A 21,633-nucleotide genomic window follows, 5' to 3' on the forward strand; every position below is an offset into this window, starting at 1 on the left:
ATAATGTGTATTCTCCATGCAGATATATAAATATAACTTACAGTTCAAGCAGTCCACAAAAAAGTTCAGTGAGTAGAGGAGATAATAAGCATCTATAGGGATTGGGAAGATAGCTTTGCTCTGGCTAATGCAATCAGGGGAGTTTTCATAGAAGAAGAACTTGAAAGATGTATGGATAATGATTTGGTCTCATTTTAGTTTTTCCTGTAGTTTCTATTGTCAACAAGGGAAGGTTTACTATAAGAATAAAGGTATACCTTAAGAAATCCAAGAGGTAGCCAGACTTCTGGAAGACACCATAACAAGGTTTGGAAAGCCCCAAGTCTTCCCTTTCCATATCTCCCTCTGCTTCTTTCAAGCCATCTCTTTATACTCTCTTCTGCTTCTTTGGGGCTTAGAGAGACAATCCCACAACTCCAGAATTTACACGTCATAATTTTAGGCACCTTTATAGAGAGAATCCCAACTTAAGCCTCCCTGGGGGGAGGATTAAGCTGTTAGTTCAGGATAAAAAATTTAAAAGAAGTAATTTAGAAATAATTGTCAAAAGAAAAAGAATGAAAGAGTCTTGGTTCACCACCATATCTTCTCCCAAATATTTCTCAAAGACTGCTTCTCATCTCCCTGTTTTTAAAAACTCTTTTATAACCAGGTTTTTAGACATTGTTATGATAGTGGAACACACTAGGCCAAGTTTTCATCAATCAATTACATTTGCATCAGCTTCCATCTTCTAGCAGATAATCAAGAGTTGGCTGTACTGCTTCTCTACCAGAAGGCTGTGTCGTAAGTTGGGATAGAGCACTATAGAGCAATGGCCCATGCAGATGGTAACCCCTTCCACTGTGTTCTCAAGTGATCTGTCAGAGGGATGAGTTCAATTAGTGCTTCCAGTCTCCATCTTTGCTTATAAAGATAGAGAACATGTGTGTTACATTGCTTATTGGGAATGGTAAAATGGGATGGTTTCTTGGAAGGAAAAGCCTAAAAAATGAATCCAGAGATTTCTATTATGTTGTATAAAAACACTGGGAGTTGGTTTGTGCCAAGTTAATAGTCAATCTAGGTCCAAACATTACAATCTGTGGTTAGGCCTTTTAAGTGTCTTTCATTACAGAGCAGCCCCTCCCTCCTACCCCACCTTATTATGCCATGAATTTATTGAAGAAAATGAGTCATTAAAGATCTTATAGATGGTACTGACCTGAAAAAATATGTTTTTAAGAATGAATGCTGTGGACAGAGTGCAGAGTGAACATTGAAAGGAACATAAAACTAAAGTCTGGGAGAGAATATTCAGGAAAGAATTGCTGTATTTTGGGCAAGAGATGATGGTGATCTAAGTGAGGAGCTAAAGCAGAAAATAGAGGGAGGAATTCATCTTAGATCCAATCTAAGGGACAGTTCCAAATTCTGAAAAACAGTAGAGCAGTTATCTAAGATCTGTAGCAACCTAAAAAGTGAGAGTAATATCTAAAAATGTTTCATTTAAATGTGTAGGCAATATCATTAGGTGGTGATCTCTTCCAAAAACTACTGAAGAAAAAGCTAGATGAGCAGCCACCAGGGATGATGTAACCTTCAGACAAGAATCTCTTGTGCCTTCCTCCTCCTCAGCAAGTGATTGTCCAACCTGTATTTGAAGAGTAAGAATGAGTGGAAACACCCAGCTTCGTCAGCCAGCCCATTTGTTTGCAGAATGTCTATAATTACTAGAACGTGTTTCCTGAAATTAGCACAAAGTCTATCTATTGGCCCTTCTACGACGATAGACAAGAAACCCTCTTCTTTATTGTTTTGTCTTCTCCAGGCCAAACCTTTTCAGTTCCTTCAGTTGCTTCTCATTTCCTATCTCCATTCCTCTTTTCTGGACAAGCTCCCAATAGTCACTGTCTTTTTTGGAGAGTACACCCCAGGACTGAACACCCTTTGTGAGTGCAGTCTAACCTGAGCAGAGAGGGTGCTAACTTTATTGTCCCAGGTACTGTATTCTATTAATGCAACCAAAGGTGACAGGTGAGGTTTCAGCAACTCCTTCATACTCTTCATTCGAGTCAACAAATCCCCAAAGGTATTCTTTGCATATGCTACTGTTTGCGCATGCATACCTGTGAAACTCATCTTGGAATCCAAGTGTGAACCTATTGCATGTTTCCTTCTTGGATTCATTGTTCTAGCCCATTAAATTCTTTCTGAACTCTAAATCTGGCATCTAGTGTTTGTCATCCTTCCCAATCTTCAATAATCTGAAACTTTACTGAAGAAGCGAGGTGGCCCATATTAATTGAAACAGAAATGCTTAATAGGATGGGGCTATGGATAAAAGCTCCTAGAGCTCTCTCTCCAGGATGACATGGTTTCATGAGCAGCTTTTCCCAGCTATAGTCCCTCACTAGTTACAAATGTGCTTACTTGATAATATTCCAGCCCCCAGTTTTCCTTTTCATCTTCAAGGATATTAAAGGCTATAAATATTCTTTGCCAACAGCCTTATATTGGTCTATTCAAGTAAGAACTCTACAGATAAATGAGGTGAGTCCAGCATGGCTTGTTTGTAGTGAATATACGCTGATTCCTGATCTGTCCTGGACAAGATTGCCGGACAATGATTCATAGACTTCACCTTCCTCCCCTTTGAAAATCAAGATCGCATATGCTGAGCTCCACTTTTGTGAGGCCTGAATGACAGTGAGCCATTCTTCACTGTCTCATATTAATACAGCAATGTGACCTTTCTGGCAACTTCTCTCATGCAGTTCATTAATCTAGGTCAAGAGGCTTAAGCTTACTTAAGGCAGTTGGGTTTCAAGAGACTTTTACCAAAGTGTGAGTCAACATTACAGGTCTGAAGATTATTCTCGTTGATGAAGACAACGGAAACAAAATTGAAGTAGAACTGTTTGTTTTTCCCCCAGTTTCCTATTGACATTGCACCATCTGCCTCTGGAACAGAGCTTTGCCTTACTTGTTCTACTTCCTGCTTTGAGCACAGCCCCAAATCCCCCCACTTTGTAACTCAGCATTTTTCACCAGCCTTAGTTCCTGCTAAACTTTAGCATTCCAGATACTGGATGTAACCTCACTTGTACGTTTCTCTAATTTTGAGCTTTTCTGCCTTTCTTACATATCCTTCTAAAATCTGAGCTGAGTTCCTTAAGAGTCAGATTAGCATCTTTGCTGACCTCTCCAGCTCTACTTAGACTGGGTTATTTGCAGAGATTATTAGTCACCCAAACATTTTACATCGCCTCTATTTTATAATTGAAGTTATAGGCTCACACCAACCTTTTTTTAAAAAATTTTATTTATTTATTCATGAGAGACAGAGAGAGAGAGAGAGGCAGAGGGAGAAGCAGGCTCCCAAGGAGCAGGGAGCCCAATGAGGGACCCGATCCCAGGACTCTGGGATCATGACCTGAGCCGAAGGCAGACGCTTAACCATCTGAGCCACCCAGGCGCCCAGGCTCACACCAACCTTTAACTGAATTCTTTCAGAAATGCTTTCCCAGATATAGCTTAGAAGTCTGACACTCTTCAGGGGACTTGGATAATTTTTCTCAAGTTTCTCAAGGAAGCAACGTGGTAATGGAGGAGGCTTGAACTCAGAGTCAGGACTTCGCTCCGTGCCTGTACCTGCTCAAACTAGATGGGTGACTGTAGGCCAGTTCCTTAATTTCTCTGAGGCTAAGTGGAGATAATCACACCTTACCTCATGAAGTCATCTGATATCTCAGAGAGTCATTAAGATGAATAAGTGAGATGATGTATTTTAAGTGCCTTGAGAGATCTCTGCTACATGGTGAGGACTCAGAAGATGTTTGTGCTCTTTGCTCATCCCCCTCTCCCTTCAGTTCACTAACCTGTTCTCACTCGTTTTTCATCATTCATTCAGGGTAGAAGTTTCTCTCCCAGTTTTGTGTTCCTTTGGGGAGACTCAATGGCCAGCCAGGTAAGTCAAAGACTTTCCAGGCTTCTGCTTTTAGCTTGGTTGAATCTAGCTGTCTGTAGAGTAGAAATCCCCCATCATTGCTACATCTTGCCTCTGCCGCTTTTGCAACCTCGGTCATTTCCTCCATCTGGGTCAGGTGTTAATTACTATTAACACTTAAAAAAATTGAAAACATTTTCAGCCCCTCATACTTCGGTTTTCTTGCGTTTAGCTTCCAGTTCTGAAACATCGTCATCTTTTACATCCCAGGGGTAATTTTTCTCACCCTAGAGAACTCAACTCTGAGGAATCTGGGTGGAAAACTTTAATGGAGATGTTAAACCAGGGTTCCTTCAACAATGTCTGGACCGTTGAAGGACCAGTGTGAGTTTGGCCCTTTGGGGTCGGGCCCCTCATAATCACTAGTCTTCCTTCATTTCCAGATTCAGGGCTGAGCTGAAACATTTCACTTCCTCAAATGCTTCTTTGGCTTTCCTTACTTCCTCTAGTTAAAAATGCCCTTACTTTTGGGTTTGAATGGGGATAGTTATTTGCATTAAACATCCATTACTACATACTTCATTTTGTCTTCACTCATTTTCTGGTATGTTTTCTACCTGCTGTTGTGTCTTCTTCGAGGTGGTTCCGATCTGGACAGTTCAGGCCACCTCTCCTAAGATGCCTGGAGCGAAGCCTCCCTGTTGGACAAAATATCCTCATCAGTTTCTGGCCCAAGTGTGCATCACCCAAGTGACAGGGAAGGAAGCAGGAAATACAGGAGGGGAGCATGTGCTCCCATCACTCGGCAAGTTCTTCAGTCTTGAGGGACAGCCTGTTGAAATAAGGCTGCTCTAAACCTCACTACTGACCCAAGTTTGTTTCTCTGGATATTTGTTTTAAGTCAGGCCTTACCCACTGCTGGACATATAATATCCATCATATATATAAATATATAAGGATATATAAGGGTATATATCTCCTATATATCCTTCCTGGTCATTCCAAGAGGAATTATGCTTGGTTTTGCATGTTTAAATGCCAGTCTAAAGTAGCCTTTGAAGAAAGCTGAGGGTTTTTTTTTTTTTAAGATTTTATTTATTTGAGAGAGAAAGAGAGAGACAGTGCAAGCAGGGGTGGGCAGAAGGAGAGGGAGAAGAGAATCTAGAGCAGACTCCCCGCTGAGCATAGAGCCCAGTGTGGTACTCGATCTCAGGACTCTGAGATCATGAACTGAGCCAAAATCAGGAGTCGGACGCTCAACCGACTGAGCCACCCAAGTGTCCCCAAAGCTAAGATTTTTAATGAGCTTTTTTAATTTGCAGATTCTCTATCAAAAATCTTTAAGGCAAGTCTCCACACCCCACCCCCACTCAATTTACAGTTTTAAGCAAATGTTCAAAAATTTCTTTTGGTCACTAGACTATTTCTGCAACAATGTCATCAGTTCAAGAAACGCAAGGCAGACTTCAGTTTGGTGAAGGATCCAGAAGTGAATTCTTGAATTTACAATTTTAAATGTAATGGTCTATACAGTCTCTGTCTCCAAAATACCAGGGTCTGTTTTATTTTTAAAATTTGAATTCTGGGGCTCAGTCAGTTAAGCATCTGACTTCCGCTCAGGTCATGATTTCGGGGTCCTGGGATCGAACCCCAAGTCAGGCTCCTCCCTCAGCTCAGAGTCTGTTTGTCCCTCTCCCTCTTCCTCTCCCCCTGCTCATGCTTCCTTGCTCTCTCTCTCTCAAATAAATAAATAAAATCTTTTTAAAAAATTGAATTTTGTTCATATTGGTGTACATATCTCACAGGTCAAAGTGCCTTCCTCATTTTCATTCACTCTTTAGTCTCTTGGAGTCACATTTGTTTTTGTTTTTTTCCCCCACAACAATTGGCTGCCAAGCTCATGTGTTGTCTGGGAGTATCAATAATGGCATATTATAACTCAATAGTTATGTGGCAGCACAAACACTGAGACAGACCTTTCATCTATGGTGGCCGGAATGTCTACAAAATAAGAAAATATTTATATGCTCAAACTTTGGAAGGTAGAGGAAGGCACATTGAATCAATGGACAAAGGTCAAAGCTAAATGGGATGTTTTGTTCAAGGGCTTCATCAGCTGAACTTACGTGGAAGCACACCAGGGCCTTGTCGGAAATGGGCATGGAACTCCCCACCATCCCATGCCAAATGGTGGCCAGAACAGATGGAAGCAGAATGATAAGCACAGTATCTCACAACGATAAAAATGTGGAAACTAATTTGGAAATAACTGAAGTAGAAAGTCAGGAACACACGTCAGTATCTCTGTGTGGGTGAAAATATGTCTGAGAAATTCCACTCCAAGAAATATGAAGGCAAAGGGGAATGCTTTGGAATCAGAGTGGGGACATTTTCAGTCCCCTTATCCCAGGTGAGTGAAGACTCTGGGACTTCCTATGCCTGATTAAAGTTGTCTCTTATTTTAGTGTATGCTCTTTGGTCTACCCTTGTTGCTACTTGGTCTCAGAGAGTTGGGGAAGCTGCTGCTAATGAGCTGCTTATAGGAGAAAATCCCTTGGCAATGAGAAAGATGGAAAAATTTCTCCCCGCCCCCTGATATGTTTAGGATACTTAGAAAACCTTTGGGAAAGTCATTTTGAGCTGATTGTTCTGTACTCATTATTTCCTTTGATGTTGCTTATGAATTTACTAACATTCATTGAGTATTTACTTTATACCAGGTTTATGGGAAGTTTATGATCAGCCATGCAGACCCAAGGGCCACCCAACTGGGGAGTCTAGTGATGTATGGGACCAGTGACTCAGGAAAGGAAAGATTAACAGAAGAAACTGATAGTGTTAACAGGAATCTTAATATTAACATGAATGCCCTGAAGAGAGGTAGGAAGTGAGCAGAAGAAATTGAGAGTCTCATGGCTCAGTAGCTGTAGGCCTTATTTTTCATTGCACAAAACCTTTTTAGTTTCCGGTTGCTATATTGTACCTTTGGGAAAAAACCTGCTGCTCCCTCTCCCAGTCATGATATAAAAATACATCCAGGTTTTCTAATATTAGTAATAGGGTAAGAATCCTATGTCCAAAGAGGCAACTGAACTCTAGCTCTGACTGGTTCCTTCTTCTTGGAATTTTTTTTTTAATCCTCACTGCTATCACCATGATACCTCTGGCAGCACTATTCTCTCCTTTACATCCTCATCTATGCAGAAAACAGGGCCTAAGTCCTCAAGCTCTCCTAGAAGAGCACCTAACAGAAGTCATGTAAGACAGAAATGCTCTGAATCTAGATAACATGATTTATAAGCTGCATTTACCATACAGGACCTCTGGTCTTCCCATCCATCCCATGGGTCATCCTCATGAACTAGACATCGTCTCAATACACAGACCCCATGTTCCCTACACTTTTACCCAAGGGACCATGTCCAGAGAGAAATATAAGTTCAACATTTCTGCACAAGCTCAGCAAAAGTGAGTAGTTAAAACTGGGTTTTGGAGTCCAATAGCCTGGATTCGAGCCCTCACTAATTCCACCACTTACTAGCTGAGTTCCCTAGTTTTTCAGCTACAAAGTGGTGAGAGTAATTGGGTGGTTGTGAGGATTAAGTGAATTCATACAAGTAGAGCCCTTGGAACAGGACTGACACAGATTTAAAGCTCAATAAATCTTAACTTCAAACTGCACAATCATCATCCTGTCAATGAATCCAATAAAGCCCATAGGGTAGCACCAAGGTCATTTTCACAGTGTGTTTTCTAGGAAATTTTGTGACCCATAAAATCTTCTGTAGCAAGGTTTTGCTTAAGTCAGAACTTTCCTGAACACTGAGTGGTCATTTTTACTCTGTTAAAATAAATGTGCTGTGAACTTAAAACTGCTCTAGAAAATAAAGTCTATTTAAGAAAAGAAGAAGAAAAATAACAATGATGAATGATCAAAGTGGAAACCTCTACTTTTTTCCAGAAGTACCCAGATAACTGTTTCAATTTTTATTTCAAATTGATGATTGAGTCCTGGCTAATCAATAATGAGTTTAGAGAGAAAGTGCCACGATGCCTCAAAAATCATTAATCTGTGAACAACCCCAGCCTTCTCCCCTTCTCCAGCCCACCAAAGAAGATCCAGTCATCACTGATGCCGTCCCTTCCCTCCCCATTCCCCCCCCCCCCGCTCAAAAATGAGATCTCTCTGATAGGGGAAGTGATAGATGCAGATGCGAGGAATGGGTGGTAGTGACGAGCCACTTGGGGCAAAGGGCTGAGAGATTCGGTACATCATGAAGGCAGGCAGAGTGTGTGGGAGGTGTGTTTCAGAGGAAAGAGAATTGTTGTAGGAGTGGTTGTGGTTGTGTATGTGGATCCTTTTCAGTTTTTTTGTTTTTTAGAACCACTCAAGGATAAACGTCATCTTTCAAAAATTTCTTTTGGTCACTGGACTGTATTTCTGTAAGACATCGGCAGTCCAAGAAAGCACAAGGCCGACTCTCACTTGACGAAGGATTCAGAAATAAGCTTTGAACTTGTGAAGCCAAATGTGATGATCTATAGATTCTGTTCCTCAAATACCAGGCCCTATTCTATTTTAAACTGTGAATTCCATTCCTGTCAGAATGCCTATCTCACGGGTCAAAATGCTTCCTTCCCCATTTTCACTCACTCTTCAGACTCTCCACTCCAGCTCTGTGCACTATCACAGGCTGTTTTTCTAAGAAATCAATCTGATTGCATTATTTGCCTTCTTTAGCTCCTCAGTGGCTCCCTCTTTCCAGTAGAATCCAAATTCTTAAATGGTCCTGACCTTCAACCACCAATCCTCCTAAACTCTCCTCCCAGCTCCAGGCCCAGAACACTATTAGCAGCAACCCAAACAGACCAGGCTGCTCCAGGCCCGTGGCCTTCAGGCAGGCTTCTGCTGTGCATGAAATGTGCTGCCCCGCTTCCCGCCTGGAAAATGTCTACTAGGAACTCCTGTGAAAACCTCCCTTGCCACGTACCAGAGCTATCCCACCTCTGATCCAAAGAGGATCTGGAACTCCCCTTATAGTTCCCTTTGCCATGGGTAAATTCTGGATTTTGCTGTAAACATTAGCTTTAAACTGATTGCTCCATTTGAATTCCAAAAGGCAAGTCTGCGGTTCCTAGTACATGAACTCATGTCATGGTGGACGCTCAGTGTGGGAGTATGGAAGAAATGAATGAATATATTTATCAACACTGGGCGGTTTTGTGTTTTAAAAGTAAATCTAAAGCATCTGATCATCATATGCCTTTGCTTTTAACCCGAAGACATTTAATAGTAGTCCGCAGAGACATATTCTTTTTCATGTGACTCTTTTTTTTTTTTTTTTCCATTTTGACAGCATATAATCTCTCAGTTGAAGATCATTTAATGCCATGGAGTCACGGACCCAGGGGGAGACGATCTGAATTTTCTGGGCCAACATGGAAGTCACAAGAATATTCTATTTTTACAGAAACTTAGGAGTGCCTCCTAAGTGGTAGACATGTATTAACATTGAGCTGAACTGATGTCTGGAAGATAATAAAGAGAAAGAAAGGCAAGGAGAAGCACCCACCTGGAAGGACCCCACACCTCATTGCCTGTAATGATCTGTCTTCTCCAGGGCTGTTCTGGGGCTGCTAAGCACACCCGCGGGAAGGTGACCTGAGCAATGAAGGTTCTCAGCACTCCTGCTTTTCCTTAAGGCGCTGTTTTGGGGATTCTTTACCTCCTTCAAATCTCCCACGGCCCCCTCCCACTTGCCTGAGAGGAAATAGAAGTCCTTAGATGGAAACTCTAGTAATGACCTGCCACTAGATCTTCAAATATCTTTAAAGGATGCTTTCCATGGCAAGTATTAGAAAATCTAACTCCGCTGGTTTCATCAGTAATTTTACTAGCTGGCTTATTGGTCGACTTTGGTTTTTCAGTAGCTCAACAACGTCCTCAGGGTCTCGGTTTTCTTCCCCCACCTCTCTTCTCTGATGGCTTCAGTGTGTCCACAGGCTAGCCTCCACTTCCAGGCCCTGCATCCACAGACGACAATCTTTGGGGAAGAAAAATCATTCCCAGAAATATCCGTAAGCCCCACAGCAAACTTCCCTTCCGTCTGCTTGACCAGACCATCCCTAAATCAGCCCTGGCATGAGGGATGATATTTCCCTATTTGGCCTCTCAGAGTTACAATTAAAATTACACGGAAAATCAGGTTCCCTAAACTATATAAATATATCATAACTGAACGAAAGTGAAGGATAGACCTACTCCCCGATCCATCCCTCCTTTACTAACAGAAACTGTGAGTTTAGATGTCGTTCTTTCCCTACACACAGTATAGAGCTTCATTAATTTCAAAGCTTGATTCCAACTATATCGTTTAAGAAAATTGATTAAACTCCTCCGTTTCCTGCTCTGTATTTGGAAGGATTTAGTACAGCTGAAGGCGAATTATGGTTGACTCTATTTCCATGACTCATTAGGGAACAAAAAGGTAGCCACACCTTAGAGGTATCTAGCCTGTCCCGGGAATGGCTGCGATTCTGAAAATTTGTAGAAATTGCTGTTGCTATTAATTGCTATTGATGACAAGGGGTGTAGCAGCAATCTTGTTCTGAACCTCGTGTGGCTCAGTGGGCGAGAGTCTGCATACCTGAGCCAACCAGCCTGGCTCCTGAAGAATTCAGTTCTGGCTCCTCTGTCCAGGACCCTCTTAGCCAGGCCCCCTGCCTGGTGGCTGCAGTTGGGAGGTTGATCTTGATCTCTATAAGCCATTGTTTTCAAAGCACAGAGAGCTCTGGACTTTCCCAGGAATTCCACTGGAATGTAAACAATCTTCAGATCCAAGGCAGAAGCCAGCGGATTTCCTGAAGCTGTCACAAAATTGCACATGTTGGCTCCCAAAGATCTGATGTCTTTTTTAAAAATGTTGAGATTATTTTTGCCTCTTTAAGTATCACTTTTTTCTATCTTTAAACATATATATATATATCTGACGTCAGTTAATATTAATGATCTGAAATGAAAGGAGGAGTCAACTGAATGTTTCTTGACTCCAGAAACTGTTAGAAATACAGACTCATCAAATGTCCACCTTTGTATCAGCTCCAATGGAGCATTGCCATCCTGAGTCTAAGTTGATTTTTTTATTGAATACGAATTCCTGTCCTTCCTAAAGTGCCTCTGCTGCCCGACACGACTCTTTAGCAGGGAGCTGAAGAGACGGGCCTGCAGGGAGCCTGGTACCACAGTTAATGCAGTCCCGTGTGCTGTTAGTGACTCTACTTGTCTTCTTTTTTTTTTTTTCCTCTGTCCCTTAGATTCTCTCTGTGTCCCATCATGGCTCAGAAACCACAGTCCCCTTGCTAATCCCCAAAAGCATCGGACCACCCGATGTGCTGCAGCTTGTGCAGAGATCAGACACAGGTGAATCTGGGTTGGCATGTGGGTTCTGTCCCTTCTCAGCCCTGTGATCGGGGCAAGTTACCTAACTTCTCTGCACAGTTGTTTCCTTATCTGTGAAGTGAGGGTAATACTCCTCCCAACATGGGATTGCTGTGACTATGAAATGAGAACACACATGCACGGCTTCTAAGCATGGCCTCTCCCAGGGCGGCTGGATCATTGCTAGCTCCCTGCTCTCCTCTCTGCAGCTGCAGCTTCCTGGGCTTGCCATCTTTCCGGCGGGTGGGGGTGGGGCTCACACCAGACCACTAGCAACAGTCCCAGAAATCCTCGGTATGTAAAGGCAGCTTCACCCTTGCCCCGATGTAACTTCATTGCAGTAGTCTACCTGGGATAGAGTTCTGGGGCCCCTCACCCAGTGGGATGGATGTAAAGAAATTCGAGTCGATGATGAGAATATACAGGTCAATGTTGAGCATGTATTTCTTTCCTTTTCCAGTTTCCTTTTCCTTTGGAAACTTGCAGATCTCTGAGACATGCCGCTGTCTTCTTCCTCTTTTAAAACCTTTCATATCCTCCCTTCTGTGCTGCTTGGCAGCTGCTGAGGCCACGTGATTCGAAGGGCACTCCCAGGTTTAGGGTGCACCAACCCCCAACTAAATGTGGAGGGGGGTGGGGGGCAAGCCTGCAATTTCATTCACCTTTTCAGATTAATTACTTGGCATTTTCAGAAACCTCTGTTAAGATGTAAATGTGGAATCTGAATAGTCTGGTCAAACTGGTATACCAAGACATGTCGGTGGGGCGTCAAACCGGAGGAAGCTTTTCTAGTAATTTGGGCCCCCATTTCCTAGGGGCAGGAATGAGCTAGAGGCTAAAGAGGCAAAGGAGCAGTTTCAGTCCAACTTCTATAACGATCAAAAAGTTTTTCCTTGGATCTTGGTATTCTTTTCTCAAGCAGAGAGCTTAAGAAAATTGGAGAACGAATATCCTAAAAGTTTTGCATTCTAGAGTAAACAGAGCCAGAAAGAACAAGGGGTGGGTTGGAGTCCAACCCCCATCCACTCCAGACAGATACACGGAGGAGTCTGGTCAGACCTTATACAGCCACCTTGGTGACCCGGGGGGGTACGATGTCAGGAGTCTTGCCCAAGGACTCCAGAAAGTTCTGATTCACTGAGGGAGAGTGAAGGTAGGAAGAAGAGCAATTCCAGAGAGACCCTGGTCTGGGTTGTTCAGCAGTAGTCAATGTTTATAGGGATTGCCCACTTGGGGGGTCTCTGTCTTCTTTCACCTAAGAGGCCTGTGCACCTGCCCTGCTTGCTAGGAAAATCTAAGAAACTCTGTGTTGTTCTTTGGATACAAGGACTCTGTATCAGTGCTTCCCAGATTTTTGTTGTTGTTGTTGTCTTCAAGGGGTGGTGTGGTAAATTGCTTTGGAATTGCCAAAAATAAGGGAATTAAGAAAACCCCCAAAACTCCAAATACATGGAGAGCCACTATTTATTAGTAGAGACAACATTCTCTCTCTCTCCCTCTCTGTCACACACACACACACACACACACACACACACACACACGCACAAGTAGAGGGCCAGAAAAGCATAAATGTCAAGATAAAGAACAGTTTTTAAATTGTAACTAATTCACATTTGCAAAAACTTTCCTAAATTGTCTGGATTTTTCTCATTTTGCTGTGGATTTGAGGAAACATCATCACACGTCAGAACAGCATCGGGAGATCTGAGTTCAAATCTAGGCTCTGATGCTATTTACCTCCCTTGAGCAAAGCAGCTCTTCTCTTGGCCTTCTGTTTTGTTATTTCCTGGGTGAGGGACTTACGTTGATTTCTTGAGGACCCTCAGGCTCAGGCTTTCTCTGAGCTCCCATTTCTCCGGTTATAGTGTGGAAAACCGAGATCTGTTTCTATCTCTACTGAACCACACACTTTATAGAACATTTCTTAACACATTTTGTTTCATCAGTTTCCCCATTTGCAGCCCGGCTAACAACTCCCTTCCTAGGAATCATGAAGGCTTGTCATATCATACAAAACCCAGTAATTTTCCCACTCGTCCGGGAGTTTCCCAGGATTTTCTGCCAAAGATTATTTTGGCATCTAACAACTTTTTTTGAATTTTCCATCATCAGTATTATAATCAACAAAAACCATTTCTTAAGTTAACAAGGGAAATACTGAATACAGACAATAAAAACATGATTAAGTGGGTGAAGGTTCAGACAGTGTATAAAAAAGCAGCACTACCCCCACATCAAAAACCCGTCAGAAAGCCGGGGTGCACATGTCAGTGATTACATGGGCAGCTTCAAGGGCTACAGGTTGAAGTAGTTGGTGGAGGGAGAGGCCGGCACCGGCCTTCCCATCAGTCCAAAACTCATCATAGACAGAACAGGGTTACTTGAGGAGATGGGTCAGGGGAAGGGCGAGAGCATGAGGCCTTCAGGGCAGAAGTCAAACGGCCTTCTACAAAATACAGACACACATTAGACCAGGGCGCTCACCTGGGGCTGGTGTTATCTCCCTACCCCACCGTCATGACAGTTAGCAATGTGGAGACGTGTTTGGCTGTCACAACTGAGAAAGTATTCTTGACACTGTACATTCCTTATTGAAGTCTGTAGACCTCCCATCTCTTTGGCTCCCAGATCCATGGTAGGGAGACAAAGTGACCTGGAGTCCTAGCCAGGTCCGTTGTTGCCCGAGGAGCAGGGGCCTGGAGTGCTGGTGGAGGGCAGAGGCGGCTAGTGCCCTACCCCCTTGATGCCTCCACAGCGGAAGGGCCCGTGTGCCTTCATCCAGACCGCACTGAGGGAGAAGGAATGAGAGCAAGCGCATGGGACCAACTCATCAGGCACACACGCGAGGCAGGCAAAGCAAACTGGCTCCTTCAGGATGTAAGCACCCAGGCCCTGTGCTTTCCCTGGCTCCGAATAGCTGCCTCTTAGAACAGGCCCACTTTGCTAATGCCTGTGTTGAGCACCTAAAAATCCATGACCTAAAGTGTTCTAGGTAGTTAAATAAACCCAGGGTAAAGTTAGGCAATTCCAAGGGATTCCAAATTATAGGCTCCCGAGGGTCTTGTAAGGCCCCTAAAATCTCACTATGATTTATTCTTTCTTTAATATTTATTGGAAAACTATCACATGCCAGACCTGTTTAGCAGGTGCAACTAGGATTGGAAGCCCCCACATGCATGGCACTTAGGGCCTTGTAGGGGCAATAGTAATTAAGTGAATAATCACACAGGTATAAAAGCATCACTAAAATGCACACTGGAGAAGTACAAAGTAGGAAGGAGTCTAAGAAGGACACTTGTTAGCTGTGGCGGAACCGGGGAAACTTTCTGTGAAGGTGGGCTTAGGAAGGCCTTTGAACTGAGGAAGCCTTCGCAGTCAGAAAGTTGTAAATTTATTTTTTTTAAGATTTTATTTATTTATTCATGAGAGAGAGAGAGAGGGAGAGGGAGAGGCAGAGGGAGAAGCAGGCCCAATGCGGAACTCGATCCCAGGACCCTGGGATCACGACCTGGAACCGAAGGCAGATTCTTAACCAACTGAGCCACCCAGGCGCCCCCAAAAGCTGTAAATTTAGACTCTTGATTGTATGACCCAAGGAGGTTGCATATCCAGACTCTGAGATCCCCTGAAAGGACCAAGAGAAGCTGTTATATCTTTCTGGAACTTACTTTATGCTCAGTCCTCCCCATTTCAGTTGATGCCAACTCAACCTTCCAGTGCTCAGGCTAACGGCCTTGGGTCATCCCCAATCTCCCTCTTTCTCACTTCTCAAAACAGATCTAGCCATAAACCTTGCTGGTTCCATCTTCAGATTATATCCAGAGTCGGGTATCTTCTCATCACCTCCCCTGTGAGCCCAGGCAAGCCCAGCGTTCCCCCCCTTGGGCTACTCCACGAGTCTCTTAACCATTCCCCTGGCTTCTGCCCTCACGCCCAAAGCCCTGTTTTCACACTAGCAGCTAGTATCATTCTTTTCAAAACTCTAAGGGATCGCATTCCTCATTTGCTCAAAACCTTCAGTGATTCCCCACTGCACTCAAGAATAAAAGCCAAAGTAAGAAAGTAAAAGCCCATGAGCCATGGCCAAGCCACCCTCCCAGCATTTCCTGTCCAGCTTCATTTCCTCTTAGGTTCCAACTCCCCCCACCTCAGAACACACCTGCCTCAGGGCCTTTGCAGAAGCTGCTTGTTTTCCTGACTGGAATGTTCCTTCTCATACCCACGTGACTAACTTTTCAGCAACTGCAAGTCACTGCACAGATGTCAGCTCCACAAAGTGTACCTTGACCACCCAACTCAAAAATACAACCCTCCACCCCACACACAATGTCCATCTCCATTCCTTACATCTTTTTTTTCCTACAGCACTTACTTCCTATGCCATATATATATATATATATATATATATATATTTATTTAACTTAATTTATCCACTATGTATCTCCCCTACCCCGATCCCCACTATAATGTATGCTCTAGAGTCTGCTTTGTTCACTAATATATCCTTGTATTGAGTTGAATGCTTAGCCCTCTGCTTTAAATTTGTGTGCCATGGCAATAGTAGCTCATTCCATTGCTATAGTGCTTTATGAATCAATATTTTAAATAAATCTTACACTTACATACATACTTGCAATGATTAACACAAACTGCATTGCGTTTTTCCATAAAAATGTTAATGATTTTCCAGTGTAAACATTTTAGATACATAATTTTGTTAACTCTACTTAGGTATGTATTTTTTTTTTAATGAACAGGGATCCTTTAAATATGGAAGCAGTAGGGCCCTGATATCCGGTTTTCTTCACCAATAAATAAACCTATTCACAATGGTGTACATTTAGACTCAACAGGCTTCCAAACAGGGCGGAAATATTTTGTTTTGCTTTAAAGTTGCCCTTTGCACATAACATTTGGTCATCTCAGGAGACCCATGAAGCAATCCGAGAGATCTAAAGGATGGGAACAGTATGTTCTTTGAAATCCCTCTGACAGAAGCAGACAGTCCCGCCTCCCCTCAAACCATCCTGAAGGGGAAGTATGTCGGTTTGGACAGTAATGAGACGGAGTGGGAATTCCCCCTTCTCTTTGGTCTACTTTTCAGAAGGGCTTCTTGAGGATGAAAGATGGGTCATTCCCATCCACAGATGCTTTAACTTGCAGCCAAGCTGCCTGAGAAATAAAATATTGGAGAATAAGTCAAACTCACTTCAGTCCCCTCCAAAACAAGATTCTGTAAAGACAAGTGGCATTGAAAATTGCCCACACTTAAACGCTGCTGTTTCATAGTGCCACCCATAGGTGGCAGCACGTGATCCATCTTTCTCCACCAACTAGTGGATTCAACCTTACTTCTCTGGGGCGTTGAGTCCACTGAAAATTCTGCTAGTTCCTTGAGCTCCTCTGAAGCTCTCCTTGTCATCAGAAAGCAATTTGAGGTGTGTAATAAAATATTGGGATTTTCTCCCCGCCCTCTCTAGATTAAGCCTCTTTTGGTGACCTCAAATCACAATCACCAAGTTGACGGTGGTACTGTGACCTGGAAAAATCGGGGAGGAAATGAGAAACAATATAAAACGAAAACCATACTGCAAGCTTTTCAAAGGAGAATGAGATCTTGGCAAATAGGCAGTTAGCAAACTAAGTCAAAGACAAAGAAGTGAAAAGACAGAAAGAGCCGTTTTTGTGATTTGCCTGCCTAGGACTCCTATTACCAAACACTGGGAACTTTCATAGGAGTACTAGTATCTGAGTGATGTATACTGCCCTGACCACTGCAGTTCCTTCCAGTTCTGAAAATTTCTTATCTGGGACCAAAAAAGTATCGGGAGATATGTTTCGAAGAGGATGAAATTATGTTCTCCAGATACTAGCCAAAACTAGTATCTATATGTATTTTAACAATAAGCAGAAAGGGGCACCTGGGTGGCTCAGTTGGTTGAGCGTCTGCCTTCCGCTCAGGTCATGATCTCAGCGTCCAGGGAGTCTGCTTCTCCCTTTCCCTCTGACCCTCCTCCCTGCTTATGCTCTCTCTCGCTCTCAAATGACATTTGGTCATATCAGGATGACCAAATTAAAAAAAAAATAGAAAAATCTTCAGGTTAACCAAAATATTTCTTAAGAGAAAGGAAACCAAACCCTAGTGGACTGGTCCACTAGAACAGTGTCTTTCAAAATACAAGTCACAGTTGGTTCCTGTTTTTGAAATCAACTATGTAGGCCATAACAAGCATTGTGGAAGAAAAGGGTAGAATGGAGACAAACTATAAGAGATTCTTAACTATAAGAAACAAACAGAGGGCTGCTGGAGGGGAGGGGGGTGGGGTGATGGGGTAACTGGGTGATGGGCATTAAGGAGGGCACTTGATGGAATGAGCATTGGGTCAATCTGCAATTGACGAGTCACGAAATTCTACCTCTGAAACTAAAAAAAAAAAAAAGAATAGAATAGATCAGAGTGCATCCCTGTGTACAAAGTTCTAAGGTAAAATCTCTTGCTTTGGGTTATGGCCAAAGAAACCTAACAGAATTCTGCTGTGGAGAGCTGTTTGTTTTCAGCCTGTGTATTTTCTATAGCCCAATACCGATAAGCTCCTCACTATCCAAAAATTTAAATCAACAAGTAGATTTTGGTCAAGTGTGAGGGGCATTAAACAACAAGCTAAATTAAGGTCTCCCCAAACCAGTGGGGCATAAATACAGAGAATTAAGTCATTTATCATCATCATCATACTTATAGCCATGCTTTTCCAGAACAATCCTAACTTCAGGCATTTTGTCCTATTCTTCCATAAGCACATTCATACTCATGATGCCGTATGTCCTAAATTTTGGTTTGGAAAAATCAAGCTACTGGTTAAACCAATAGGCCAAGGGTCAAAACTTACATAGCTACAGGAGGTGGGTGAGTGAAATGGGTGAGGCCGGACAGGAGGAGCAAAAGATTAAATGTGGATTTCTTAGGAAACGTATCATATGTTAAGTTGATAACTAACATTAAAAAAGATATTTTGCTGGGCAGAAATCAGGCCTTGTATGGACTGAACTCTGTACCGCCCCCCTCCCCCCATTCCTATGGTGAAGCCCGTTCAACTCCCAGCGTGACTGTATTTGGAGACAGTCTTTAGGAGGTAATTAAGGTTACATGAGATCATATGGGTGGGGCCTTCATCCAATAGGGCTGCTGGTCTTATAGGAAGAGGGAGAGAGCTCTCCCTACACACGCAGAGGAAAGGCCATGTGAGCACAAAGTAAGGAGGAGACCCTCACCAGGAAGAGAGTCCTCGCCAGAACCCTATCAGTCAGCACCTTGATCTTGAACTTCCCAGCCTCCGGAACTGTGAGAAATACATAAGCCACCCCGTCTGTAGTATTTTGTTACAACAGCCAGAACATTCTAACACAAGGCCTGAGACCTCGGTATGCCCAGGGTTCTTGAGGTTGTGCCCTCTACCGGTTACACGTCAGGTCAAGTGAAGCGTGACCTCATCAGAGTAAGTAACTGAAGTCATTTTAAGTCTCCATCCTCGCAAAGGTTTTGAAGTCTCAGTCAGTACAACCATGACAGTTTAGTCATTGAACAACTATTTCAAGATCGATGATGACAACTAGTCTGTGAGTGGGGTGCACAAAGGAATAGCTGCTTCGAGAGCCCAGAAACAAATGTGACCGTTCCTAGAAGAGGTGAGCTCTGCAGTTCCAGAATGAGCACTAGGACGCCCACAAGCACGTCTTGGAAAGGGATTGGCATCTGACAGGACCAGGGCTGAGGAATGTGGCTTTCACTTTCTCCATCCTTTCCTGTTCCAGCTCATGGTCCCTCCCATTCCAGTGCAGTTCATACGCTATTTAATTTTATCTTCATGGTTTTCAGAATTCCATTCATTCTTCCACCATTATTTTTTTAAGTGTTTACTTTGTACCAAGCACGTGTCCAGGTGCTAGGACACAGGGGTCAAAAGCGCGGATGAAAATCTCTGTTCATGGCACCTCCGGTTCCAGTTGGGTGACACAGACCATAAACAAAATAAACAGGTAAAGCATGGGACACGTTCGAAGGCTGTAATGTGCATTTGCCATATTGTTTAGGATATTCATTCAGCTGTAGATGAAAACAATTGGGATGGATGAAACTCAAACTGAAGCATAGATAGGTAAAGCAGTAACAGGCGCGGTGTGTTAGAAAGATAAAGTAGAGCACGTGTGCATAGACAGGAAGAAATGGCAGGGCCGGGGTACCCGATATTCACGACACTAAACTATGTACGAGACGCTCAATATTCATGAGTTCTTAATTTGGCCACACATCTGGGAAACGGATTCTGCTTCCAAGTGACCTTTGCGCAAAAAAAACACAAAATCCTTGCTGCCCAGCGGGCTGGTTACCACGCCACAGCAGGGCCACATGCTGGTGTCAGACACTTTCTCTGTCTGCTGAGACCCCATGATCAAGTTCAACTCTGGTCCGGGTACCATCAGGGAAGGCTGGTGCGGGAGAGAGAAAAACAGACATCTGAACGTTGTTGTAGCTGTGGACCCGGATATTGTGGTTTTTCTCCCCGTTTGCTGACTATGTTGAGCGTGTGGACTTACCATCGTTCTTTCAGTGTGAGTTTCAATGGATTTAATAAACCATGTGATTCAATTATCTTCCTTCAACCCCTGAGCCTTTCCAGGAGAGCTTGCCTGGTTGTGGCCTTAGAGGCTGTCACGGCAGTGAACCAACTGCCCACCTGACAAGGAGGAAAAGTGCTACAGCATCAGAAATAGAGGGCAGAAAGGAGGGGGGGACGGTTTCAAAGAGAGGGGTCAGGAAAGGTCTGAGCGGGAAGGGAAGACCTGAGCACAGACTGGAAGGAGTCAGGAGGGCAAGACAGGGAGAGATCCTGAGGAAGGTTACTGCAGACCTAGGAACCACAGGGGCCATGAGCCCAGCCGCGAACTTTACTGGGGAGCCCTGGGAACAGCGAGCGTGGCCAGAGAGGAGTGAGCAGGCCTGCGGGAGACAAGGTGAGAGGTAGCACTGTGAGCCCAGAGGCCCTGCACGGCCTGGTAACACCTTTGGCTTTTATGCTAAAATGGTTTCCACTGGAAGGTTTGGGTTAAGGGAGTGGCTGGATTCACCTTTTAACATGATCAGTCTGGCTGCGAAGCGGGGACAGGAGTAGCGGCAGAGCGCGGAGGCCATCGGGGAGACAACTGCAGTGACCGGGGCAAAAGATGACTCTGACACGCAGCCCCAGGTGGGAGCAGCAGAGGTGGTGAGAAGTGATGAGATTCTGGATATCTGGGCAGTAGAGCCAACAGGATTTGCCCCTGGATGGGGTGTGGGGGTGAGAGAGGAGTCCGCGATGAATCCCAGGCTTTATTCCTCAGCCCCTGTGGACCAAGCTGCCAGGAACTGCGGGAGCAGAAAATTGGGAAGGAGAAGTTGGTATCATTTTACTGAGGAAGGAACTGAAACTTAACCTACCCAAACTCACCTAGGAAGGGAGCTATTCATGCCAGGAGTCACTGGAAACTAGGTCAGGTTTTTAAGCTCACGCTTTTGCTGTCTTTCAGCCCCCCCCCACCACAGGACTAAACAGAGAGGAGTATTGGGGGGCGTGTGGGGAGGAGCATACATGGGGAGGGGTTGCTGGAGAAGCGGACACGGGGGAGGGGGCGCGGGGAGGGGGGTGCACTGGGAAAGTGATGCTAGTGGTTCCTACCTCATGTCATTGTTATGAGGATTAACTAAGCTAAGAGTTGTAAAGTGCTTAGAACAGTGCTAACAGGGTAAGCACTGCACAAGCATTTAATAAATAAAATTGGGACTCACAGACCCTTAGAGGTCTAGGGACATATTTTGCAAAACCCACAATTGTCTTTTAAATCTTCACCTTAACTCCGTGCTCTTGTCAGTTCATCTGGGAGCATCTGAGGACGGCTATGCTATTCCAACACCCTCATGTACGCTCACGGGCCGTATGGGCAAAATCTCTTAGTCGTTTTCGCGGAGAAAAGCGGTGGGTGATTTTTGGCATCTCCAGCTCTCCGCGGAAGAAGCGGGACTGGGTCCTGAAGCCCTGTCTGGCGCGCAGGCCACTCTGTCGTCACATTACAAGCAGACATCCATCTCCGCACAGGTTCATTACATGGTTGTAAACACACGGTGTGAATGTTTTATTCCCGCTTTGAGCAATAATTGTATTAGATACCCACTTAATACATATCGAAAAACTGCTGCGGTATGACCCTGTCTTAAGTGAATAAGACACTTTGGAGA

Source organism: Callorhinus ursinus, unplaced genomic scaffold (genome assembly GCF_003265705.2).
Source record: "Callorhinus ursinus isolate GAN/ISIS: 27379988/994484 unplaced genomic scaffold, GSC_fseal_2.0 scaffold6, whole genome shotgun sequence".
Classification (NCBI taxonomy): Eukaryota; Metazoa; Chordata; class Mammalia; order Carnivora; family Otariidae; genus Callorhinus; species Callorhinus ursinus.